A 22,825-nucleotide genomic window follows, 5' to 3' on the forward strand; every position below is an offset into this window, starting at 1 on the left:
CGGACATGCCCTGACTCCTCTGCTTGTGGTGAGTCCCCTGGTGCTCCCGACATTGCACCTTCTTCGACTTCTGCGTTGGGAGCATATGCCAAGGTTTGTTGGTGCTCCTGCCAGACACCAACCCCATATAGCACTTGACATTCGACGTGGGACAGCTCGTGCACGGTTTCTGGTCTTCCTCAGGGTCACCTGGTCCTCATGGCGGCAGAGTCAAGGTCCTCTTCAACTCTCCTGCAACTCCCGACAACGGTGGGCATTCGTCTTCCAGATCTCCTGGTCACTCCTGAGTGACATAGACTCTGTCCCACCTGCCTGCAGGTACCTCTCAACAAGAATCCACCTTTGAATCCCAACGGACACTTTCTCCATTTTCATTAGCAGCACTTTCCTGAAGTCCTTCATTGGGTTCGACAGTGGTTTTCGACACCATTTTACACCTATGCTGCCGGCTTCCCTGGTGTAAGTAACGTGGGTACTAGGGTATCCACAGGTGGGGTGGCTCTCCAACTTTTTGTCTTCCACTGGGTTTCTTCAGGGTTCACTGTGAAGGGTCCTTAATCTTTAAAACCCCAACCGTAACATGTTGATTTGTACGGAGCACGCGGTTGTGTTCCCACACTGCACAAGCTCTCCGTGGCGTTCGTAGTCACTCACCTTGGGTGGTTCCTTGGGTCCCCAGCACTTCTAGGTCCTCTTGTCACTGTCTTGACCCGAGTTGTGGTTCTTATACCACTTTCTTAGTATACGGTTTGGTCCACTGCGTATTACGTTCTATTTACTTGATTTCTATGCATAGTATTGTGTGCATTGTGCACATCTCTAGGTAAGAGATATTTGTATGTGTTAGAGAGTATTATATAACAAATACATATTTTTATAAATACCTTTTGTGGTTCTTTTTCACTTGATCTATACATATAAGATTGTGTTCTGGTAAAACAAGCTGCTTTACTCTCCACAGCTACCACTTAGAGAGCTTTCTATGGTTGTCTAAGACCTCCTAAATCACCATAAGGGTTGTGTGGGCTGGTGCAGAGCGTCCACTTACATAAGTGTACATCATATCCCAGGCCAGCCTCTCACAAGGGGCCAACGACAAGCAAAGGAGCGGCTCCACCAGCACACTGGGGCAGCAGGGCGCAAAGAGGATGTCAGGGACCCTGTGCTTCTCAGTGGAGACCTTCGGTTTTGCGAAGTATCTGCATGCTTGGGCAGGGAGGCTTCCTGAAGGCGACCACCTGCTGGAGCGGTAAGTTGGCATCTTGGAGGATGCCTGGACACCTTCGGTTGGGCCACCCAAGGCCGTGAGGCATCGGATGCAGAGGTGTCTTCTGGCATCGGGTTTTCTTACCAGCTTCAGTCGCAGTTGGGAGGACCCTTCAGGTTGAGGCTGCAGCTGTCATCTTGAGGGAGGTCGGGGATCACCAGATCTAAGGTCAGGATTGCTGGGAAGACCTCCTTGGGGTGTTGGGCCACTCGAACTTAGGCTGTGGTGCAGAATCTCTGTGTCACCGGAATTCGGAGTCTGTGACGAGTCTTCGTTTGAGCAAATCCGATGCTCATGGGAGACAGAGTCTGTAAGATTGCTGCAGGGCAGGTCCTCTGGGCTCTGGGGGCTGCTGGACTCGCCGGGGTTCTTGCTGTAGACAGGACAGGCCGGTAGGGCTGGGGACCAAGGCAGTTGGTGTCCTCATATTCCTCGAATCTGAGGAGGCAAGGTTCAGAGTTGCGCCTAAATACTACATTTAGGGGTGTTATAGGGGTGTGCAAGTCAGGACCAATGGGTCCCTTTCTTGGGGTGGGTACACCCCCTATTATGCCACCCTCCAGTGGGAGGGGGCATGAGCCTCTTCCTAAGTGGCTGAGTCCCCTCATCTCCAAGATGGAGGGGACTGAGAGGTGTGCTTCTCCTTGCCTCCCCACCTGAGGGGTGGGGTTGGCAAAGGTTTGGATTTCCCACAGATTCTCCCGTCCACAGTGGGGGCCAGAACCGGTGGGAGCCAGTTGCTGGGGGCAGTAAAAGGCAGGGACAGCTTCCAAAGCTGGTAGGCCTTTGAAGCTTCCCCTTTCATGGACACAGCCCATCCTGGGGGAGGAGGTATGACTCCTCCGCCCAGGATGGGCTTTGTTTCTGGACCTGGAGAGTGCAGGCTATCTATCTAGGGTCCAGAAACCTGTCTGGTGGTGGCAAATGGCGGGCAGCCATTCAGGAACCACAACAGGACTGGTCCATTTTCAGGGGGCATTTGTAAGATGCCCCCTGAGTACATTTTCCATTAAATACCACACTGGCATCAGTGTGGGTTTAATGTGCTGAGACGTTTGCTACCAAACTTCACAGTTTTTAGAAAAGCTATTATGGAGCTGTGGAGTTCGTAATGACCAAATTCCAGACCATATACTCTTTATGGCTTTACTACACTTACAATGTCTAAGAATGGACTTATGGATAAAGCAACAATATCTCAATTGGATTCACTAAAGCTGCAGATATTTGTGCTTGTACAAGACATTACAAAGGATCTGGGCGACAAAGGAAGAGAGACTCACAATGTAAATCTTTAGAAGTGAATATATCATCCGCGGATGTACCCCAGGGATCATTCCTCGGCCCCACCATCTTCTACATATACATGCCACTCGCAGACATCGTCAGATCCTACGACATCAACATCATCTCATACGCCAACGACACTCAGCCCATCCTCTTACTCTCAGCAAACCCCACCGTAACAAAGTCCAAATTCCACAACTGCGGGACGAACGTCGCGACATGGATGAAAAACAACTGTTTAAAACTCAACACCGACAAAAGGGAAGTCCTGACTTCACACTCATTGGAATGACTCTTGGTGGCCAGCGTCCCTTTGACCTACCGCCACACTGAAAGACCACACATGCAACCTCAGCACCATACTGGACAACAAACTCTCAATGAAACGTCAGGTCGATGCCATCGCCTCAGCCTGCTTCCACATGATCTGCACGCCCCGAAAAATCTTCAAATGGCTTCACAGCAGCACCAGGAAGTCAGTGATGCAGGGCTTCGTCAGCAGCCAGCTCGACTACAGCAGCACACTCTATGCTGGCACCTCCACCGAACTCATGCAAAGACTAGACAATCCAGAACACCTCAGCTAGACTGATCCTCAACCTGCCCAAGAGGACACAGATCACCCAGCCCCTGAAAGACCTCCACTGGCTCCCTGTGCAGAAGAGATGCCTGTTCAAGCTCCCGACCCATGCCTACAAAGCCCTCCACAACCAAGGATCAGACTACATGAACCACCGCCTGGCCTTCAATCGACCAACCAGAGAGCTTTGCTCCGCACACCTCACTCTCGCTCAGACAGATCATATCTGCTGCAGCCGTGTTGGAGGACGATCCTTCTCCCACCTCGCTGCCAAAGCCTGGCACTCCCTCCCCCTCCCCCTCCACCTCTGTACCACCTCAGGAATGGACTCAAGACCTGCCTCTTCAATTGCTCTGCTGCTTGACTGCCCTTCTGTCTCCCTTTCTGCTTTTTTCTGTCTCTCTGGCAATTTTTCTCTTTCTCTTTTATTCTGCAGTTTGGCTTGTGTTTTTCCTTTTTCCTCTTTCCTCTAGTGTTCTCCCTCGCGGCCCCTGTCATCACAATCCCCCACGGCCCGCCCCCTCCTGTGTCCTCTTTGCTCTCTCGGTCTCACTTCTGCTTTTATTTTTTTATCTGCGTCAGGTTTTGCTCTTTTCCTTTTCCTCCGGTTTTCTCCTGCCTCGATCCCCCTCCTGTGTCCCTTACCGCGTTTTACCACCTTACAAGCTATCCAGCCCCCCGCAGCACTACTTGCGCCTAAGGTGCCCCAAAGGCAAGCCCGTCCGTGCCCTGACCGCGCCCAGCACCAGGGACCCTGGTTCTCGAACTTTCCACTGCTACAACGCCAGCACCCTCCTTGTCCTCAACCCTGGACTCCTCACCGCCTGCAATCTAGGGCCACTGTAGAAGACCCAGGAAACCTTCACTTCCTGGGACTACAACCGCACCTTACCCCACGCCAACACCTCTCGCATTCCCCACCGACCAACAACGCACCTGACCAGCTCAACTGCATCCTCCTCAATGTGCGGTACTCCATAAACACGCCACAGAAATCTTGGACCTCCTCAACGCCACCTCATCGACATCGAACACTGACTAACCCTTGCTCCAGACCAGGCATCGTCATCGCCATCCCCGATGGCTACAAAATCATCCACAAGTACCTCCTTGATCGCCCAGCAGGAGGTATCACCATTGTCCACAAGAACACCCTCCGACTAACCACACATGCTGACGACCCAACGATAACCATGGAACACCTCCACTTACAGTTCCAGACCGACCCCAAGACCACGCCCCAACTGCCTTTCACTGATGCCATTGTAGATGTCATCGCACCCAGGCTCTTGCATCCACTGACTACATCCTACTTGGAGATCTCAACTTCTACATGGACAACCCCAGTGACCAGAACACAGCCTCCCTACTGGAGAACCTCACCAACATCGGACTCAAACAGATAGCCAAAGCTCTGACTCACACAGCCAGACGGACGCTCAACCCTATCTTCTACACAAGCAGTAACATCAGCTACAGCCACACCACCGAACTCTCCTGGACCAACCACAACTGCGTACATCTCGCCTTTGCCTCACCCACTGTACACCACCGTCCACACCGCCCCCCACCCCTCGGTGCAGCTGAATCAAGGCCACTGAAGAGCTTCTCATCGACTTCCTCTGCACAACTACTCCGCCAATACCAACGGACTCCAACACCGCCGCAGGCAACCTCCACCGATGGATCTCCAGCTGCGCCGACACTCTGGCGCCCCTCAACAGAAGACCTGGTAAGCAACGCGCAAAGAAAGCCAACTGGTTCACTCCTGCCCTTCACGAATCCAGACGCACCTGCAGACGACTCGAGGAGAGATGAAGAAACAACAAAACCCCAGAAACCCACGCTACCATCAAATCTACCATCAAGGCACACCACCTCCTCCTCGAAACCACAAAGAAAACAGCACTCCAAGATAGATTTGACGGCAACACACACAACAGCAAAGAACTCTTCATCATTGTCAAGGACTTCGCCAGGCCCAACAGCAAGACCACAGACGTCCCTCTCTCCCAAGACCTCTGCAACAATTTCAGCACCTTCTTCCACCACAAGATCAGGCAGATCTGTGACAGCTTCAACACCTTAGACCCTCCCACTTGGCCCTCCACTACTGCATGCAAATACGCCGCTCCCCAACAGACTGTGCTCGGTTGGAACCCGCTCACAACAGAGGACACACTCAAGACCATGAAGACCATCCACCCAGGAGCCCTGACGGATCCCTACCAGTACCACATCTTCCAAAGAGCAGCCGCCACCATTGCCCCCAGCTCTGTTGCACCATCAACGGCTCCATTGAAACAGCCACCTTGTCGATGACTGGAAACACGCCGATATCAACCCCATGCTGAAGAAGCCATCCTCAGAACTGACTGACCTCAAGAACTTCAGACCCATCTCCCTCCTCCCCTTCCTAGCCAAGGTCATCGAGAAGGCCATCAAGGCCCAACTCTCCACGTTTTTAGAAGTAAACTACGTGCTGAACACCTCCCAATCCTGCGTCTGAAGCAACCACAGCATGGGGACAGCACTCCTCACCGCCACAGATGGCATTCGCTCCCTCCTCAACCGGGGCGAGACAGCAGCCCTCATCCTCCTGGACCTCTTAGGCACCTTCGACACAGTCTCCCACCGCACCCTAATAAAGAGACTCCACGACGCCGGCATCCGTGACAAGGCACTGAACTGGATCCACTCAATTCCCACCGCTCGAACCCAGCGAGTCAGACCATCCCGTTTTTCTCAGAACCCACAGAGATCTGCAGACGCTCGTCAAATGCCACGGACTCAACTTCGTATCCTATGCCAACGACGCCCAGCTGATCCTCTCCCTCACCAACGAACCCGCAACTGCCAGAACCAACTTCCACAGTGGAATGAAGGCCGTCACTATCTGGATGAATGACAGCTGCCTCAACCTCAACTTGGACATGACCAAAGTACTCATCCTGGGACGAACGCCTTAAGCCTGGGATGACTCTTGCTGGCCTGAAGCCCAGGGATCCCCTCCCACCCCAATCGACCACGTACGCAAACTCGGCATCATACTGGACTCATCACTCACAATGAACTGAAGAATCAACACAGTCTTCTTTGCTCGCTTCCACATGCTACGTCTGCTTCGAAAGACATTCTGATGGATCCGCACAGAATCCAGAAAGACGGTCACCCACGCACTCATCACCAGCAGACTCGACTACGGCATCTCTACGCCGCCATCACCCAGAAACAGCTCAAGAAACTATAGACTGTCCAAAACACCGCAGCCAGACTGGTACTCGACATCACCTGCCACAGTAACATCACGCAACACCTCCGACAACAACACTGGCTCCCAGTCAACAAGAGAATCAACCACAAGCTTCTCACACATGCCTACAAAACTCTCCAGAATGAAGGACCAGCATACCTGAACCACTGCCTCGCCTTCCAAGTGCCCTCCAGACAACTCCATTCCACCCAGCTCGCCCTTGCCTCCATTCCCAGGATCCACAAGACCAGAACCGGAGGAAGATCCTTCTCCTACCTCGCCGCCAAGACCTGGAACATCCTCCCCATCCACCTCAGGCAATCCGCATCATTGACCCAATTCAAGAAGGACATCAAGACCTGGCTTTTCGAATGATCCCACACCCAGAAGGATCAGTATCACCGCCAAACACCCCCTCCCCTCCGCCAGCACCTTGAGATCCTCACGGGTGAGTAGCCATGCCTTATAAGCCCCTGATTGATTGATATCTATTAAAGTCTATTTTATGGAAAATGTTGAGCAGTGCAGCTTGAGGTGTTGTGTAACTTCTATCCCCAGGACCACCAACAAAGTGTGTTCAATCTGCTTCCAATATTTTTTATAACTGGGAATTCCCATAGCGCATGTTCGCAGGTGCCTTCATTATCTCGCACCTAAGGCACTTAGGAGAAGAGTAACTCTGCATCCGACAGAGTGTATTTCTTGTGTAATGTATTCAATGTGAATATATTCGATGTGAGTAGTGAATTCGAATCAATCTAAATCTAGATGAAATGTTAATTTGTGTCTGATCCTTCAATGCTTTTGTAACAACTGATCACAACCAATGCAGAAAACTGGCAGCGCAAATCTTGTGGGAGCGAGACGCGAATTTAAGGAGCCAACAGCCTGATTCATGTAGGTAAATTGCACTCGCAAAGGGCCAGATTCTGAGAATCTGGCCCTTTGCGAGTGCGATTTTTGCATTTGGTATTCATGATACCAAATGCAAAAATCGCTATGTAAGAATTCGCATATTTGCGTGGAATGGCATTTAAGGAATCTCTAATAGAGATTCCTCAAATGCTATTCATGACACAAAACAAAATAGCGATTTTGGACTTTTGGGGCCGCTATTTACCGACAGGTCAGACCTGTCGGTAAATAGCAGAAACTCAGAAAAATGCTTTTAAAAGCATTTTTCAAAGTTGCATGTAGCACACACACATGTCCTTTGGACATGTGTGTGCGCAACACCTGTCCAAAAGTGCATTTTAGGGGTGCTACAGGGCGTCCTTTGGACACCCCTGGCACCCTTAAAATCGCTATCTTAGTTGCGAGTAGCAATTTGCTACTCGCAAATCCCCATTCATTCCTATGGGCCTCTTGGCCCATAGGAATGAATGGGGAGTATTTGCGAGTAGCAAATTGCTACTCGCAAATAAAGAACATGTAGGAATCGCTATTTAAGTAGCAATTCCTACATGAATGCCGTTTTGCGTGTCCTCAATAGCGAATCGCTATGATTCGCTATTAGGGACACGCAAAACGGCATGTACATGAATCAGGCTGCAAGTCTCTACACCACCTACAGCCCTGCTACCACCGGAGAATTGGAATAACAATCTTTATACAAGTTGCACAGAGTTTTGGTTATTTTGTACTTCTTTGACAGCATTCTACTCCAGCACCCGTGATGTCACTATCTTCTATTGCCATTGCACCACCATTTTTGGAGCAGCCAGGTCAACCATCCTTTCAGTGGGAGGAATGGATTGACCTTTTTGACAATTACATAGTGGCCCTTGATGGACAAGAATTTACCCTTGAGAGGAAGAAGACACTGTTATTGGGCAGTTATTGGGCACTATTGGCAAGGGGGCGCATCATACCTTCAGATACTTACTTCAGATGTTAGGTGATAATATTCAACCCATAGAAGATGTGTATAAGGAGGCAAAGCTGCATCTGCGGTGACAGCGAGGATCCGCTGTGTCTACCGGCTGCAGCCGTGATCGAGCTCTTCGCCGATCCCACGCTCCAGAGAGATCCATTCCCTCAAGACCGACCACTTCGGGATCGGCCTACTGGAACCAACGGACCGCGATTACTTCAACCGCTCCGTCCGGTAACTATGGCCTGACCAGTTCCTGAGATCCGCACCGGCCTGATTACAACGGATTTCTCGCTGTCTCCGGTAGACACAGCGGATCCTCGCTTTCACCGCACTGTCTTCAACTCATCCTTGTCCTGAAGATGATCCCGATTTTTGTGGATCGAAACGCCTTCGACACACCAGCGCAACCATAGGCGCTTTTTCACAAAGTGGTTCACGAACAATGAAATTGAATTGAAGTAGAAACGTACTCTCTGAGTTACTCGGAACCATACTGTGACAACTATTCACTGTATATATTTCTATACTAGTCACCTTGCGCCGCCCACGCTGTTCACACTGTCACTTGAGCTGCTACCTTGGTTTTCACTCACAAACCACGAGCACCATGTGCCACTTGGGTTAAACCATTTATTTTCATTTCTGTATTACAGTGCTGTTACAACTGTATTATTTATTTGTTTCCTTCCCAATTTTACCTCAAATTGCTTATATAAATGATGCCAAGAGCACATACTATAACTAAATAGAGTCTCCTTGTTTTCCTTGTGGATAATGTTGCATGCATATCCTTATTAATTGCATATGAATCATACCAGTTGGGATATCCTTTGTTTGTACTACATTTCACCCCAATCCCAACACGGTTGACGGGTCATGCTCCTGTCGTTTGTTACAAAAAATGCATGTGTGAAGATGCATCTAAATCCCACGTGGCTGTCACTGAAGGCTTATTATGGGAAGAAGAGAACCAGGACCGAGTGTTGATGGTTCAGCCTGAGATGGAGGAAGGGAACATAAGAGTCAGACCCAAAGCCTTGTTTGAAATCCAAGGCAGACTAATAGAGCTCCTGGTGGACTCCGGTTCATTGTACACTATCATCCCGATGGCGATGTGGAAAAGAGAGGGGTCGGAAATGTTTCTTCTTCCTAAAGACATAAATCCCAAGGGAAACCAGTGAGAGCGCATTGATTTTCTGGGTTATTTCACTTCTATGATTGTGTTTAAATCGCACCAGGTTGTAGGGAAAGTTTATGTGGCTGAGGAGTGGCCACCTATTTTGGGGTGGGCACATAAATTTGATCTGCATATCATAATTGACACCCATATTCCAAAACAAATGTTGGTGGTCACTAAGAACACAACTGAAGACACAGACACCTCCTTCTTGCTGCTGCCGCTGCCACCGTACCGCCGCATCGTTGCTCTGCCCACCGGCTCGTCGCTCAGCTGTCCAGTCAGGCTCCCGCCTCCGGGAAGGACTGATTTTCGCATCCTCCATCCCGCACTGGCTTTGCCTTCCTTCAACTTTCTGCCTTCTGTTTGGCCCCCGGTGCTTAACATAGAACCACTATGTCAGTGCAGCCTTTTGTGACCTACTGTGACTGGATTCCGATGGTGGAAGGAGGTTTTCTCGGCACTCCCCTCTGTGCCCAGGCATGTTTTAGCCGGATTTCAGGGCTCCCACTTGACGTTTTGGTGGACGCTTTGGTGGATAGTGGCCTTTTGATTCTGTTTTGGTGAGGCCAGCAGCCTTTGTGGTCTTTGCAGACGTTCTGAGACACAGTCACCGTGATATCCCTAGAAAGGGTTGGAAAAGAAGTGTGGGCTATGCGGTGAGAACGCGGTGAAGGTGTGGAGGTGGTAGTGGGGTTTACTCAAGAAGGAGGGAAGTTTCAGTTTTCAGTCTGGTTTCTTTTTCTTCTTGTCATTTATTCCTTAAAGGAAGGAGTATGTCCTCTTGTCCACCTCCCCCTGTGCTCCGCAGTAAGAGACCTCTCCTTGCTGCTTCAAAAGGCAAAACGCAGGGGAGAGCAACTAAAAAGAGGAAGATTGGAGGGAAGAAGGGGTCCGTCCAGCATGACCAACGCGTGTCGTCAAGCGGGGCTCCACGCTCACCCCTAGTAACCTCAATAAGGAACTTTGTATTTAAGCATTACCATAATGGAGCACAACGGTCCACAGAAGAGGGGGCAAAGACCCCCCACGGGCACCTCTGTCCTCCGGCTTCGGTAACAGATGCTTCACACTAAGTTCTGGATGAAGTGCAACCAGCAAATCTTTCAGTGTATTTATCTAAGAATGGAACTGGGACCAAAGAGGGGGTCCAAGACTGTCCTCTTCTCCTTGCTTGAATTTTTCGCTATCACCATTTAGTCCTAATGATTCCAGCTCATCCCAGACACCTTGTCGAGAGGACCAACAGGATCAAGGAAGCCTAACGTCATTGTATATTGCCTCCATGGTTGGGGAGCCAAACTCTACACTTGGATCGCAGGGGAGGTCTATATCACTCCAGCCCTCCCCCTCATCATCTTTGTTGGACGTAATGTTACTTATGCAGACCACCTTGCATGGGATTTTAGAAACTTTGATATCAATAAGGACAAACCAAGTTGACCAATTAAATTCTTTGAATGATATTCGACAGGAATTGAAACCCTTAAAATCTTTTAAAGACAATCTGGATTGCCTGGGTGTCGTGCCCCACATGCATGCAAAAAGAAACGCATGCATAAGAAAGGGGAATATAGTAGTGGTATCTGTTCCCAAGCCCAAGTCCAACATCCCAGACCCCAAGGTGGTAGTACTGCAAAAGTGCTTCCATGTAGAAAGGTACATAAAAAGGCACATAGAGGGGTAAAACTTAGTGTGAAATCCCGTCCTAAAACCAGCCCATATCTCTCTTCTAATTCCCCGGTTGTCCGCTCTTCCATCCCTAATAAGGAACAAATAGTACCCGTAATAAGATGGTTGAGTCTCAGCCCTTCAATAAAATGCCCCTAGAATACCCTTCAGCTCAGGAATCCTTTATCAGGTCGCAATTAGGAAGCACAGAACTTTTGCTCGATATTACTCGGCGAGGGAAAAAAAGCAAAGAAACTTCGACCCTTGAATCGCTACAAAATCCTTCAGTTATTCCAACAAATTCCCTCCATTTCAGAGATAACCTTGTTGGACTTAGAGTCTGTGGGGTTTCAATTGGGCGATCAAGGTAGAGAAGTTTCTAGAGTTTCTTTTATCTCTCCGTGTATTGCGGACCTAGTATTTAAAGCGGGTGAAGACCTAGCAAAAGCAAAAAAGAGCCCTCAATTACTAGTACCTCAGCCAGGTTCATTCCCTCCTGCCATTTTAAACATGCACAGTGGGTTATCTGCAACTCAATGGCAACGATCCTTATCATATATCCCTTCCCAATGGCCCGAAGCTACACAACAAAGTAGCCACCCACCCACGGATTTGAGAGTGGTTATAGTAAATGATAGGCCATTCTCACAATTTAGACAATTAGTATGGGCTCAAGGTAATAGGTTCTCCCCCCTGCGGCACCTGCCGTAGGAAGGTGATTGGAATATTAGGCCCACCTTACTCTAGAATGAGGAGTCCTCTCAAAATCTAAGAATCCTAAATTGGAATATCCATGGGTTTGAACGCTTGAGGAACAGCGGTGAACTGGAAGAAAGTTTGAAACCCTTTCATCTGGTATTCCTTCAGGAGTCTTGGCTAAGAGAGGACCAGTCAGTCGAAGGCTTTATGGCCTTGAATAGCAAAGGTCATTCCCGTGGTACGGGGAGAGCATCTGCAGGTCTACTAACACTAATATCAACCAAGGTGATTAAGAGACCATTCGAGGTCTTCTGGAGGCTCATGTGACCACATGCCTGTCGGCATTCATAGAGAGCTCCGGCTTTCTGGAACTCAACCAAGCTGGCTTCAGGCCAGCGCATTCCACTGAAGCGGTCATCCTGAAGGTCTTGGATGCCCTTTGGGGGAATGCAGACAGGGGGTCCCCACAGGCGCTAGTACTCCTGGACTTGTCGGCCGCGTTAGACACGGTGGATCATGACATTCTTCTCCACCGTGTCGGACAGATGGGCATCCAGGGCCCTGCCCGGGAGTGGATTAAGTCCTTCCTCTCGGGCAGAGGGCAAACGGTCCACCTAGGCCCTTTCACAGCAACTCAGGTGTCCACAACTTGTGGAGTCCCGCAGGGATCCTCCCTCTCACCTTTATTGTTTAACATGTACCTTCGGTCATTACATTAATCCATTCATTGAGAAACTGGAAATGCACTGTCCTTAACTATGCTGATGACATGCAGATCATCTTCCCCCTGGACTCCACTGAGGCCGTATCTGATTTTCAGCAATGGATGATCCATAACCAGGTTAAATTAAATCCGGATAAAACGGAACTCATCCTGCCTGGCAACAGTGCGGCTCACTGGGGCCCACAGTTCTGGCCAATAGAGCTAGGTACGCCTCCCAGCACTTCGGGCTCGGTTAAGAGCCTGGGCGTTACCATTGATACCGACCTTTCTCTTAAAACCCATGTCGGAGCTATTATTTCGGCCAGTATGTTCCAGTTACGAAAAATCCGTAAAATCTCTCATCTACTCTCGCATGATGCATTGGTGCAAGTTGTCATCTCCCTTGTTCTCTCCCGCCTTGACTTTTCTAACTCTCTTTATTGGGGTCTTCCCAAGTCCCTACTTCATCGCCTTCAGATTGTGCAGAACCAGGCAGCAAGGCTCATTCATAAAGTCCCAAAATGGCAGTCAGCAAGACCCTTATTGTCCAAACTGCTCTGGCTGCCAATTGAACAGAGGGCCGCTTTCAAAATTGGCTGTCTAATTTACAAGGCCCGTCAGTGCAAGTGTCCTGATTTTTTTAACGATTCATAAAGGGGGTGGTGATGGACAGAGTATCTGAATTAAGCAGAAAACTCCTACCCAGTCAAAAGATCAGGGCTTGATCCATCACCCCCTTTTCTGAATCGTTTTTGGCCACTATAGGTGTGGCAGGGTATACTCAGACATGAGTCCCTTGCTCACTGCTCCATCAGGATTCAAGCAAGCCGGGCCGACGAGGCTGAAATGCTAGAAACCGGTCCCCGGTAGCTTGTATCCTTTCTGGTGAAGAATTGGCTTGGTAGTTTGGTCTGCCCTGTTCCCATGATGCACTGGGCCAGGGACAGACTAATTTGCATATAGCCAGGTTCTGAGCTGGGATGGGGCAGTGAGCTAAATAACGGTGATGGATCAAGCCCTGATCTTTGGACTGGGTAAGAGTGGTCTGCTTAATTCAGACACTCTGTTCATCACCACCCCCTTTTCTGAATCGTTTTTGGCCACTATAGGTGTGGCAGGGTATACTCAGACATGAGTCCCTTGCTCACTGCTCCATCAGGATTCAAGCAAGCCGGGCCGACGAGGCTGAAATGCTAGAAACCGGTCCCCGGTAGCTTGTATCCTTTCTGGTGAAGAATTGGCTTGGTAGTTTGGTCTGCCCTGTTCCCATGATGCACTGGGCCAGGGACAGACTAATTTGCATATAGCCAGGTTCTGAGCTGGGATGGGGCAGTGAGCTAAATAACGGTGATGGATCAAGCCCTGATCTTTGGACTGGGTAAGAGTGGTCTGCTTAATTCAGACACTCTGTTCATCACCACCCCCTTTTCTGAACTGATTTTTTTAAGTCACTCATTGCCACGTACTGCCCGGCCCGCAATCTTTGCTCAGTCCATCTTCACCTTCTGGTCACTCCGGTGGTTAAACTTAAAAAGCTGGGTGGCCGCAGATTCAGTTATTTGGCACCCAAGTTGTGGAATTCCCACCCCCTGGTAATCAAGACCTCTGACACCCTGCTGAGCTTTAGGAAGAGTCTAAAAACCTGGCTCTTCTCTAAGTCCAACTAGTCTTTCTGTCGCCACCTCACAATCATTATTTTAGCGCCAGGAAACTTATGGTGTCAGTGCGCTTTATAGGTTTAGCTTAACATAACATTAACAAATGTTTCAATTGGTCTGCAGGTATCTGTTGTGGAAATGGTTGTAGGTAAAAATGTCCTTAGTTATTTTTTGCTTATAAATGTTTATATTCATAAAGAAGACCATCGTCAAATGAATGACTGGCTGGAATTATTTGAATCTCCTTTCCAGCATTTGGTGGCAAAATATCCGGAGGCAGTGATAATAATGGCGGGGGATGTAAATGCTCCTTTATTCCCTACACAGCTTGACCAACACTTGGAGGAAGAGTTGGATTCCTACAACATCCCCTTAGCACAGTCTCCTGCAGGTACCATCAAAAAAGAGGCCAAAGTGATGAGTCAAAGGCGGCTAGCCATGGTCTGATTTACTTAAATGGACGTTTCAAAAAAGATTCAACAGCAACATCTCGGCAGGGCCATTTTTTGGGTCCTATTGATTATATATTCACGTCCCTTTGACATTTTGGCCTCTTTAAGAGCTTTCAGGTGGCAAAATATGAGGGCAGTGACCATTGGGCAACTACAGCAGTTCTTGATTTGTGTGAGCCAGTTTCCCCTGAAAGGGTGTTTCCCCTAGAGATGTCCTACCCGCGTAGGCTTACAACACGTTTGGACACTGTGCATCTTCAACAATTAGCATCTCTTCAGTTAGAGGAGATGATTTCGATCCTCCCTACTTATGATGATGATGTAATTGTGTGGTATAATAATATTGTGCAACGAGTTTTGGGCTGCCTTTTAGTGAAAATAAGTGGAAAGGGTGGACAGACAAAATCCCGCCCCAAGGGCTTCCCGGGCTGGTTCGATCAGGACTGCCAAAAGCTGAAACAACTGGTGAGATAGAAAGCAAGGAGTGCTAGACGTCGTCTCGCTCCCTTAGCTACCCAAGAGCTGGTCAAACTCAAACGCCAATATAAACCCCTTGTGCAGACGAAAAAGGTAGCTTTTTATTATAGGAAGTGGGAGGACATGCAAGAGATTATACTATTAAATGATCAGCAAAAATTCTGGACAAAAGTCAAAGAGTCTAATGGCCAAAGTAGGGGGACTCTGACCTGCATGATACCGGAAGCACAGTGGGTCACTTATCTGACGGAGATATACAGGGGACCTTTAGGTTCAGATGGCCCTCAGCATATCTACGGGCAAACCCTCCCAGCCAACTGGTTTTCAGTAAAGGAAGTTAAGGCAGTTATTGAGAGAATAAAACTCTTTTGTGCCGCTGGCCCTGGTGGGCAACCATTTACTCTTCCTTGTTTAGTTGGGTTGCAGGGTCTGGCCTTTACCCCTTTACCTGGAAGGGGTCCATAGTGAAACCGATTTTTAAAAAGGGAGCGGTACAGACCCAATGCATTAAAGGCTTATAAGCCTCTTGGATATTTCATTTAAGATATTCTCCAAGATTATTTTAGCCAAACTTGAAGAATGGGCCACTGAAACTAGGAGAATCCCATTAGAACAAGGGGGCTTTCGGGAGGGTCATTCCACCATAGACCACTGCTTTGCTTTGTGGGCCATTACTCGAAAGGCTCTGGAGGAAAATCATAGATTGTGCAGTTGTTTTGTAGATTTTTGAACAGCCTTTGATTCTGTTGACAGGGATATTTTGTGGGGAAAACTCGCTGCTTGGAAATTACCACCATATCTTCTTGGGGCTCTTCAATCCTTGCACTCTGGCAATTGGGCTCTATTGCAGTTAGAAAAGTCTGGTTGGTTGTACCAAAGAATCTCTATCGATAATGGTCTGCGTCAGGGGTGCGTTTTAGCACCCCTACTTTTTAGTTTATTTTTGGCTGACCTCCCAACGGTTATTTCACAATCAAAGTCTTTCTCACCTAAAATTGGGGACCAGCATACCGCTTGTCTGCTTTATGCAGATGATTTGGTATTATTGGACTATACTCCAATTGGTCTGCAGAGAAAACTTAACGCATTGGCCTCTTATAGTAAGCAGAACAAGCTTCGCATTAATCTGGAAAAGACGAAAATTATGATTTTCGGGTAAAAGTGCAGAGTTTTTCCTGGTATCTAGAGTCTCAGGCGGTGGAACAAATGGATCAGTATAAATACCTGGGTTTAACCTTTAGGAGAAATCTGAATTGGGGTGCGCAATGGGATACCACTAGGCAGAAGGCCCTATTGAAGGCAAGCTGTTTATCGTTCAATGGCAGATTCGGGGGGCTATCCCATATTCCACTTTTAAAGGCCTATGAAGGGAAGATCCCACCCATAGGCCTGTATGGGGGAGAGGTATTCTCTCTTGATCCAACCTATGAATGGGACAGACTGGAAGGGGTAGTGCTTAAAAGACTTCTATCACTCCCACAAGGTACCATGGTTCAGGCTATAAGGAGAGAGTTCAGTCTGGTCTCTTGGAACATGGCGGCCGCCGCTCGGGCTTCAAGATACTTTAACACTCTGCTGGAGAATGAAGAGGTGGTTAAGGTCTCCAAATTGTGTTGGGAAGAGAGCCAAAGCAGTGAAAGGATGTGGGCAAAGGCCGTTCGAACCAGAATAACTGCAATGAAGAACCTCCACTTAAATAGTGGTTCAGTCACATCCTGGCTCACTTTCCCAGACAAACGAGTATTGAGAGAATCTGCAGCTATGGTGTCACAACAATGTGATTTATTATATTTAAAGAAGAAATCATCTATTAGCTTCCCGTTTGCTTCATTTGGCCAGGATTGTGTTTTTCCTTATTTATTGCAGTTACCAGATCTAGGGTTGAGAAAAGAAATCCTAAGGATTCGGGTGGGATGTAATCCAATCTATTCATCCCACCAATATAGGACTGGGGTGCAGAATAATAGTGGTCTTTGTCCATGCCCTTTGAAAGCTAAATGTACTAATACGCATATTCTTATGGACTGCACTTCTTATCTTCCAAATCGGATCAAGTTTTTAAGACCTTTGTTTTTTCAATATGATACTCTTCATAGGAACAAAGCGGTGGAGTTACTGTCTGAGGTGCGATATTTAGATGTGGCAGTTGGGATTGCTCGGTTCCTACGATCTGTTAAACAGAATTAAAAAAAATGTAATGGGGATGGGGCAGTGAGGAGGGGGGGTTCATTTAAAGGTTTTAATTAATGTGTACTTTTTAGAATGTTTTATGGACAATTGTCTAAATAAACTTGTTTTTTTGAACCTGAACAACTGAAGAAGTGTTATCAGAAATGAAAGATGTGTTTAATGAAAGAATGGGTGTGATGAGGGGCTACGTTCACAAGATTGTGTTGGGAAAGAGTACCATTCCGGTTAAGCATAAATTGAGGAGGGTTCCAGTCGTAGTGAGAAATGAGGTCAAGAAACTCTTAGATGACATGCTCAGGGAGGGTATCATAGAGCCTGTTGAGGCGTCGGATTGGGTCTACCCAGTGGTTATTACCAAGAAGAGCGATGGCAAACTGAGGTTCTGTGTGGATCTGCGCAGTTTGAGCCAACATGTGGTGCCGAAAACTTTTCCTCTTCCAAATATCAACGAGTTGTTATTGTTACTCAAGGGTGGTAAATACTTTTCTAAGCTCGTCTTGAAAAGCGCTTACCACCAGATCAAATTGCATGAGGATTCATGCAATTTGTCGGCTTTCGTCAACATGGAGAGAACTTTTATGTTCACCAGGATGCCGTTCGGGCTATCCTTGGCGACTAGGGTGTTCCAGCGGATTCTTACTGAAGTGTTCAAGGGCTTGGATAATGTTAAATTCTTTCAAGACAACATTTTGGTCTTTAGTGGGTCCATCCAGGAACATAACTCTATTTTGAGGTCTGTGTTGGGTAGGCTTTGGAAAGCGGGACTCACCTTGAGGATGGACAAATGTAAGTTCCTAATGGAAGAAATTGAATACCTTGGCCATACCATTTTTGGGCAGGGTGTGTGCCCCAAGGTAGATTTACTGCAAGCTATTAGGTCTGCTCCAGTTCCCCATGATAAAGATCAGTTATGATCTTTCATGGGTTTGATTGAATAATATTCTAAATTAGTCAAGAAATTTGCAAGCAAAACTGAAGACTTGAGGGTGTTGATGAGAAAGGGATGTACGTTTGTGTGGGGCGAAGGTCAATAAAGAGCATTTGACGTGGTAAAGGAAGACATCTGAGGAGTGGGCATCTTTGCACCGTTTGATACCCAACTCAAAATGTATCTGACTGTGGATGCAAGTGCTTGTGGGCTGGGGGAGGTTCTCTCTCAGGTTCATAATGGTTCAGAGAGGGCTGTGGCTTTTATGTTGTGTTCTCTGACAGAGTGTGAGAGCAATTACTCTGTCATTGAGCGGGAGGCTTTAGTGGCTTCCTTGTCTGTAGAGCATTTTAGGACCTTATATGGGGCCTCACCTTTTGCATTTGTACAGACCATAAACCTTTGGTCAAAGTTTTGAATCCTGGTGGGGCGGGCAAGGGATCTGCCATGCTGGTGAGGCTAGCTTCAAGGATGCAAGAGTATAAGTACCATGTTGAACACATACCGGGGTGGAGAAAGGCCCAAGCTGATTGTCTCTCACGATTGTCGTTGTGCTGGTCTGATGTAGAAAAACATGGTTTTTCAGCTTGGGAAAAGGAAGGGGCGGTGGCTTCTCTGTGTGATGTGGAAGAGTGCCTTGGTGGTCATTCTCAACTGTGAAACAAATGGTAGTGTGAAGGGGGCGCAGAGAGAGTATGGTGCCTCCTCCTTATGTGAAAATTCTGGATGAGTTCACTTTGAGTGACAACTGTGTGTTTATAAGAAAAGTCAAATTTGTCCTCGGGTATGATTGAGAGAAAGGATTTTTAAACTGGCTCACAAGGGCAATCTGGTTTAGACTTTGACTAAGAAATTTGTGAGGGAGAACTTTTGGTGGCCGTGCATGGATGATCAAATCAATTTGTGGGTGGAGAACTGTGAAGTTTGCAGAGAAAGTGAGAAGACGCTAAAGACAGGAGCACAATCCTTTCAGGGACATATTGAGGACCCGGGTGTGTTTGGAGTACTATGTGTCTGGATTTCATTGGACCTGTGCCATTGTCAGAAGAAGGGTTGAGAAATGCTATGGTTGTAGTGGATGTACACTCCAAATGGTTAGTGGTGAAGTTTATTCCTAACGTGACCACAAGAACTCCTTGAAGAGTGTATTTTTGGAGGAAGGGCTACCTTGTGTACTTATTACAGATAATGGTACGCAACTAGTTTCTCGTGAGATTAAGAGTTTTCGGGAGAATTGTGGTATTAAACATCATTGTACTACTCCGTACAACCCCCAGGCCAATGGCATGGTAGAAAAGGCAAACCGGCTGGTTAGAGGTACCATCTCTATGGCTGTCCAAAGTGGAAATTATGTTAAAGCTATGATAGATGAGATGGTATGGGCTCATTGTACCACAGTACATGGTGTTACCAATGTTTCACCCTTTGAGAAAATGAGGGGAAGGAAGCCTTGGACAAAAATGACCCCGGATTGGCCCACTAGTACTGATGGGAAGGAGTGTGCGGGGCTGAGTAGTGTAAGAAGAGAGAGAGAGAGAGAGAGAGAGAGAGAGAGAGAGAGAGAGAGAGAGAGAGAGAGAGAGAGAGAGAGAGAGAGAGAGAGAGAGAGAGAGAGAGAGAGAGAGAGTGGGTTTGTTGGTGACTTGTTTAAAATAAGATATGGAAGGATTGAAAAGGGGTTGAGTACATTTTGGGGGCCGTTCAGAGACAGGCAGGTGTGTGACAGGTATATAGAGTTGGACAATGGTAACAAATGGAATAAACGTAGGGTAGCCTTGTACCAGAAACCAAAGTTTGGGTTCAGGCGGGAGAGTGATGTTGCTGAACCCCTACGTACAAACTTAAATGGTTTCATGCTAATGAGTGATGAGGAATTTGTCAGCAACAAGACAAATGATGGGAGAGGGCATGTTGAGTGTGGAAGTGGTGATGCCGGTGGTTCCATGCATACCAGAATTGTTCCCCATGGAGGAGATAGAAGGAGCCACACTCCTAGACTTCACAGGACACCTCGCTATTTGGAGGATTATGTTACATACTAGTGATCAGTTGCTCTTTTCATTCTGCTCCAGGGTATGTTTTGCAACTCTGTTGTGTAACGTTTAAATGTTCCTTACAGGTGGCACCATGCCGTTTTGGTGTGGTGTGTGTTTTTTATTTTTTTATTTCTCTCCTTATACTTCTATTTTGTTTACATTTTTGTGTAGAAGGGAAGGAGATGTGTTGTAATGGTCAACCGGCTTATTACGTAAACAGGTTCCAGAAAGGAATGTTATGCCTTTGTGATTCTTCCCTTGGCAGTTGCTTGGTGGCTGGAGAAGGGAAGGATCATGTTTTATCTGTGCTTAATTCAGAGATGCTGAAACCGTTACCAAGTTTTGATGGTCACTACAACATAAGGTCTTGTGGTATCAAGGTAAGTATGGCTTTTATGCTGCTACACGCGAAACCCCGACCAAAACTAGCACAGGTTCCTGGAGGCGGGCCAACGCAGGAGAGGACGGAAGTCTAAACCATGTCTCCTTCCTCAGCCCTTCTCTTCACTTCTGGCGAATCGGGGACACGAGGCTGCAATCATGACAGTTTTTACCCATTCCTTATCACCTAGTGCTCCTACATCAGCATTCCAAACTTCTCTAAGTTTTGAGAATGTGTCAATTGTGCATATAAGGAGAGTCTGGTACAATCTAAATATAATTTTATCTGGTAGTTGGCAAATGTGAGTTTAAATTCTAGGGGTTAATATGGACATTGCTTTACGATTCCAATGTGAGGTCAGAGCATGTCTCAGTTGTAGCTATCCGAAAAAACTGTGTTGACAACAGTCTGAATTTCTCACGCAATTTGGGGAATGATCTCATATGTTCACTAGAAGCTACATCTTGCAGTGTTGATATCCCCAACCTATACCATCCCTCAAATCCTCACAATTTTTTGATCTGCAAGAGTGTCTCTCGATCCTAAAGCAGAGTGGGTCTAATTATACTGTCCTCCAAACCAACTGCACACAGTGTCTCTCTTGATATTGTTAATGTTGCAGTTACTGCTTGCAGACCCTCTGGTCATATACCTTTACATAAAAAACATAATAGAGATTCCTTACCTAATTCCCATAAAGCTGTGTTAAAGGTCTGGTTAGATCGCAAGATTGCAGTCATTTAGGACTATTTAGGGGTCAAATGAGTTCTTGAGTAGAACCTATGCAGAGTTCTAGTTTGTATCAGTGTAAAGATTGCTTTAGTAGCTACTTCTCTCGATTTATCAAGTCCACTTGTCAGGCATCCTCCTCAATAACTATAGTTTCTTTTGTCATTTAGCTTGATGAGCTAATGCATAGCCTAGTTTGTCAATGCTATATATATATATAGCCATAAGACTGCCTTGGTTCCTAATTCTTCAGTTTGCAAACGATTTTCCAGTGGGGACTATTCAGTTATATCTTCCCTCCATTGTTGGTGTGCTCCCTGAATATCGAACCCACAATATAGATGGGACAGAATATCAAGGTAGAAATATTGGGCCGGATTATGATGGTGGTCGGACGAGAGTCTGACACCCTTAGCGTGGGAACTAACCGCCCGACATGTAGTCGGCAGTTCCAGCTGCCAAATCACAAGGCGACTGCATGTAGGTGGTTGTAAAAATGCCTTTTTCCATTGCGGATGGGCTGCGTGTCAGTAAAAGATCACACAACAAGCCACAATGGAAAAAGGCATTTTGCAAACATCCATGCACCGTGTGCCAGGCACCATGGGGCTCCACATGTGCCCCCAGACCTCAATGCGGACAGAGACCCATGGTGGATGGGGTCCTGCTAGGTGCCCCCAAAGTCCTATTTTTGTTTGCCTTTACATGGCCGTCAGACTGCTATGTAAAGGCAGAGGGAAAGGAACGTTGTAATCCCTACTGTAGCCTCCGCAAGCTCCGCCCCCATTGTAGGGATTACGGTCTGACTGATGCCCCAAGGGGTTCCTTGAGCCGGTCAGTGGCGTTGGTCGGTCCCTCATAATGTGTATTACAATGCGGTGGTCGGACCGATATCCTGGCTGTCTGGCGGACCGCCACCGAAGGCCTGTTGGTGGTGGCCGAAAGACATCCTAAGCAGGCCCATTGGAAAAAATAAGTATAGAAAAGTAAGTCTGGATTTTCTATACCAAACTTCCCATATATGTATCTGCGGAGTACATATATCTTCAACATACATAGATATGGAGTTAGAAATAGTACATCTATGCTTACCAATATGCTCTTACCTTTCGATATTTTCCCCCCTGATATTCTGTCCTCCATATTCTAGTATTTCGATATTGTTGGTATTGATATATATTCAGTAGTACAATCTGCATTGTTAAGTAAGTACACACGGTATGCAGATATTTTTAAAAATGGTATCTTTGACGGCTCATATTACCCACTCATGTAACAGAAGGATAGAATGGCCAGTGTAGCTCTTACTCTGGAAATATTTTCTAGATCTCAGTTTTTGAAGCCAGAAAGCATTTGGACACCTTTCGCATAATTTCTCATCCATAGCGGGGGTTTCTTGGTTAGCTACACTTCGCCTTCAAACCAATTTCACTAATGTTCCTTATCTATGCTTTAAATAC

This window comes from Lissotriton helveticus, chromosome 7, assembly GCF_964261635.1.
Source record: "Lissotriton helveticus chromosome 7, aLisHel1.1, whole genome shotgun sequence".
In the NCBI taxonomy this organism is placed as follows: domain Eukaryota; kingdom Metazoa; phylum Chordata; class Amphibia; order Caudata; family Salamandridae; genus Lissotriton; species Lissotriton helveticus.